Source organism: Pinus tabuliformis, chromosome 8 (assembly GCF_031772625.1).
Source record: "Pinus tabuliformis cultivar Carrire ecotype Pingquan chromosome 8, CPIR1, whole genome shotgun sequence".
Taxonomy (NCBI): domain Eukaryota; kingdom Viridiplantae; phylum Streptophyta; class Pinopsida; order Pinales; family Pinaceae; genus Pinus; species Pinus tabuliformis.
In genome coordinates, this window is record NC_142294.1 from 1326245213 (window position 1) to 1326250482 (window position 5270).

General features: G+C 37.9%; 1 long non-coding RNA gene across 3 annotated transcripts; it reads right to left on the bottom strand.

Moving 5' to 3' along the window:
• Positions 1-3725: 3725 nt before the first annotated feature.
• LOC149240362 (uncharacterized) lies at positions 3726-4868 on the bottom strand. Of its 3 annotated transcripts, none has more exons than XR_016246523.1 (3): positions 4747-4846; positions 4415-4610; positions 3726-3954 (listed from the first exon to the last, which is right to left on the bottom strand). It is a non-coding gene; the product is annotated as an uncharacterized LOC149240362 (long non-coding RNA). The 3 variants fall into 3 exon arrangements; XR_016246522.1 differs by having other exon boundaries at positions 3726-4020; XR_016246524.1 differs by having other exon boundaries at positions 3726-4571; positions 4747-4868.
• Positions 4869-5270: the final 402 nt, after the last annotated feature.

A 5270-nucleotide genomic window follows, 5' to 3' on the forward strand; every position in this document is an offset into this window, starting at 1 on the left:
TAACTAAATGAGGAATGGTTCATACATGTTTCTAGAAGCACTAAATTGTGGGTTGAAATCACTAAACACGCTAGCACAATTTCCATGCCTATCGTTTTTCTTCATGGTTCATGAACAACTTTATGATTAAAGAATGATGATGCTATCTATCAAATCATTTTAAATTATTTCACTTGTGATCTCTTTACTGGAGATGGAATTCCCGCTAAATAGTAAAAACTAATTTGTCAATAGTCCCTCACACTAAGCACACTTATGGAATAATGCGTTATTCTTAGTTTACAACACTAAAACAAGATGAGCTGCGAAGCAGCAAGTCCCTGGCAGTGTACTTAAAGTGAACACTATGTATACGCATGCTGCCCAACTTGCAGTGAACTCTACGAATATGCCACGTTGCCTTATCAAACGTTGCCCTATCAGCGATAAAGGCAGAACCAAGGATAGCATTACCTCGCCAAGGAGGAAGCGGTTTACCCTGTGCCGGTTGCTGATCCAGATGCACGAGTAGGAGCATTTGAACTTGAACCAGTCAATATATTTAGACTATATAGCTTTTTCAAGTTTTTGACGATGCAATGGAAGCATCTGAGCCAATTATAATCCCGGTTAATATATAATGCAGTTCGTTTCCTAGATCGATACCGAGATCTACCAGTTGCAAAGCTGTTCCAACAGTACCGATAGAGGATATTCAAATTTATTAAAACAGATGTACAATGCCAATATAAACCAAGTTAAATTAATGCATAATATATAAGTAAACGAAAGATGAAACCAACCAGAATTTACGTTCATTATTAAAGGATTAAAAAAGAATTCCAATGCACACTTATGTTCACATCATGCTCGATTGAAACTCCAACGATTGGTTAGCCAGTTATCCTCTTCCTTTGCAGTCTAACGCCTCAAAGCAGAGCTTAAAATGTTAAAACTTTTTTGAATTTCATTCGCATTCTAAATAAACAGATGGCTACCATTTCACTTCTCCAACAAGCTCGGCGATCGAGAAAAAGTACAGACAGATAATAAGCTACCGTATCAACCAACTCTGTTTGACAGCCTTATTTCACTTCAAAGACTAAGTTATAGCTATGCAAAAATAGCAGAAGATTGGAATATTAAACAGTGCCAGGCAAACTTTAAAGTTAAAGACGCCGCATAGGCTTTAATACACCGGCCTAGCCTTTAATACATCAGCGGAATAAAGTTTAAAGCAAAAAGATAGCCAATGGATGGCTTAGAAGGCACTGAAATGCATTAAACATATTCCAGTAGCCAGATGAGCTTCGATATACCTTCTGTTAAACACTTTGCTGACAGTATTAGCGACAGATGTCCAAACTAACTGTTCGCTGGAAGGACTTGTCATACAATTGTTTCTTCAGTGACGGTAAAATATTTTCCTACACTTTCGCAGCCCTGGAATTCATAAAACGAGCTCATTTTACCAGATCCAAGCCATAAAATGAAAAAGAAAACATCATATCCAGCATCGCTTTCAAACGACAGTGCCGACTGTAGAATTGAAGATAATCCTCCAGGTTTTCCTGGTCAAGTTCCAGGCCAAAAAATGGGAAAGCATAAGTAAATAAATGTGCACACACGCGCTGAATGAATTCCGAGTCTGTTCTTTATGACATTCCGAGCCGTAAAATGCAAAAGAAAACAACGGTAAATGTGTAGTTTAAAGTGCTATACGATATTATATAAGATCTTAAACCAAGTAACCAACCATTGCATTTTGCTAAGAACACTATTTTAGTTAGCATTAACTGCCAAAGTAAATTCGACTCTTTCACATAGTATAATTGGCCAAAACAATTCGTGCAGTAAATATATAGTAACACAGTAACAGACGTGCGAAAAGAAATTCCGAGTGATTTCCTGTATCAAATCCTAGGTAACATATGCAAAAGAAAACAAAAAAACAAAGTCCGCATTGCTTCAGTCAAAGCGCAAAACCGGAAAAACGTAAAACTTATTTCGAGCAGTACAGTATCAAGCTGCAAGCCGTAAAATGCCAGTCTTTTATTCCTTAGATATGCGTAAAATACAAAAGACGTGTGCACAATTTCAAGAAAATCAAGAAAAGCTAGAAGAACCTTACCATCACGATTACACGATAACCTGAAACCGCGAACGGTTGCCATAAAGTGAGGGTTTGGTGCCCCGGTCCAATCTTATTACTAAATAATACTTATTAATGTTTTGAGTTTCATGAATTTAATCTCACTATGTTATAATTTTAGTCTCACATTTCTTCTATTTTTTTTACGATGATGGGAATGTTTTGGGCAATTAAATAAACCCTCATGTTGAGAGAAGGGTATAAATATACACATGCTTTCAAAAAAATCTAAATTTTAAAAATGATTTTTTTTAAAGAATTTAAATTTTGATAGCAAGCTTGATCAAGATTAAAGAGCCCACAACTTTCTTAAAGAACAAAATAGATGAGATAAATAAAAAAACTTTTTCCTCAAAGGATATTATGGCAGCCAATGCTCCTTTAATGAAACAAGTATATATCATAATGGCAGCTAATGCTCCTTTAATAAAATAAGTCTAAAGAGCAACCTTGATCAAGATTAAAGAGCCCACAGCTTTCTGACAGAACAAAATAGATGATATAAATAAAAAAGTCTTTCCCTCAAAGAATGTTATGGCAGGTAACGCTCCTTTAATAAAACAAGCATATATGATAATGCTCCTTTAACGAAACAAGTATATCCCATAACGAATGTTGTGGCAGCTAATGCCCCTTTCATCAAACAAGTATATATCATAAAACTGATACGGCTGAGTCTAATAAAAGAAAATTATTCCTTCGAAAAACATTGATCTCCCATGTTCTCAAAATTGTTTTCATATTCTTACTGAATTCCCGTCATAGCTCATAAATAAAAGTCCTATTTCCCTTTCTAAGAAATAAAAGAAGAGTGTGAGCAGGGAAACACAAGGATCGATCTCAAAATAAAGAATTTCAGCATTTGGCAAATTTCCAGTCGACTTGACTTGGCATGCAAATTGCACGTCTAATTTTTAAATAAAATATTTTGTAAAACTGATACACCTGTTTTATAAGTAGCATTGAACCGATACACCTGAAAAGAGAATCAGCAGAAGCAACCACCCAGTTGACTTGACCTGGCATGCAAATTGCACGTCTAATTTTTAAATAAAATATTTTGTAAAACTGATACACCTGTTTTATAAAAAAGCATCAACACAACCACGTATCTCAAATGGCTTCTTCGGGATCTGGGGTGCATGCATACCAAATGTCCAGGTTGGGAGGCCTGTTGCCGGTCCTGAAAATGCTAGAGTTCCAGATCCAATTCCAGGCGCATATCCAGTAGCGGAACCTACAGATTGAGATCGATAACCATAAAAACCAGAAACGGAAATAGAATCAGCGGAAGTAACATAGAGATATGCATCTGGAAGCTCTGCATCGCGATCTTGAATTGCTGGTACTAGCATTCGACCTGGGAAGGAGGTTACTACTTCAAAGTGGTCAATCGGCTCTGCCTTCACCTCTGTAGCTTTACCTAAATCTCCAATGAAAGAACCTGGAGCTGCTTGCTCAGATGCTTCCTGTGCTACGGGTGCTTCAGGGTCTCTATCTTGAGAAACTGCCTCTTTAATTCGTTTCATTGGCGCAGGATTGGGATCTTAAACAACGGGCTCTACTACTGAAGCTGCTTACTTAACAACGGTGATGGGTCACCTTGACCTCTGCTAGCGGATCGGCTTCTAGCACTGGATCTTTGTACTGGAGGACTTGAAGAATGGGTAGCATCGCTTTTGGTACGAATCCAGGGGGTAAAATAATGAGAGATAGCAAAGGATCAGCCTGCGCTTTCATAATATTGTTTGTGTTGAGTGGAAGAAATTTCATTGCAGTACAATGTTCGAACAAGCCATTCAACGTGTCCTATGATCACCGGGCTGTTATCATAGATGGCCAAAGAAGAATGCTTATATCAGCGGGAATCCATTATCCTCACGCTACACCTGAGGTATTAATTCACACTCTAATTTTGTTAAACTTATTTGCTGTAACCAGATATCCTTCACTCTGCCACACCTAATTATTGAATGTTTAGTGGGAATGAAACGTCTAAAATTGACGCAGAGCATACATCTCTACTTGCAGGGTTTTGTATAAAAATAGGGGTGTAATGCTGCCTCTGTGGCTACTCTTTATGTTTTATGGTCAACCTGCTGCTTACTGGACGTGAAGGTATGCTATGTAAATGTACAGAGATCTTGCTTGAAATTTAGATTTCAGTGAAAATTTTGAAAAACAAAGTAAATACAACAGGTTTGATTTAACTCATTGTAATATTTTGAGAATGGTATCCAAAACTAGGCTCGCTGTAATTAAAATCTGCTGTAATAGACTTACTTAACTTTTCCCAGGCTGTTTAGTTAACTTTTCTGAGGCTGTTTCCAGCAATGGCGTTCGCTCAGATCCTTGCGTGCGCTCAGGGCCGTAATCTGAAGGAGTAAGTCGGTGGTAAATCTGAAGGAGTAAGTCGGTGGAGGATACCGAAGGCTGCCCACTGCCCAGCATAGGAGGGTAAGTTTTTGCGTGAAGGAACCTTGAAATTTAGATTTCAGTGAATTTTTTGAAAAACAAAGTAAATACAACAGGTTTGATTTAACTCATTGTAATATTTTGAGAATGGTATCCAAAACTAGGCTCGCTGTAATTAAAATATGCTGTAATAGACTTACTTAAATTTTCCCAGGCTGTTTCCAGCAATGGCGTTCGCTTGGATCCTTGCTTGCGCTCAGGGCCGTAATCTGAAGGAGTAAGTTCAAAGAGGCAGTTCATTACCTAATTTGAGTTCCAGTTTGACTTTTCAAGTTTGAGTTTTCATGTATGCAAGCAGTAGCAGAGAAGAGCGGCTTCGCTCTTTGATTCATTCTCTCCTTAACCAGCTTCTCTTCGTCCAGTTCAAGATCCAGCCCCTGATCCAGAAGCTTACTTAGTTACAGAAGCATACCTAGTTACAACAGCATACCTCACTGGTTGATCAAATCATGCTCCAACTTGGTTAGAGTCTATCCCTCTAAAAGTATAGGATAGTCTGAAGCAATGCTGTCAACTTACTAAAGTGTATGACACCGCTGTTTACATCTAAACATAAGAATAGAAGAGGTGTCATGTAAACAGAAGAACAAAAGATTGTATGCGACACCTAACAATGGTGGCAGGAAGCAACATGCAGTGGTGGTGCTTCTCTATTATAAGATGG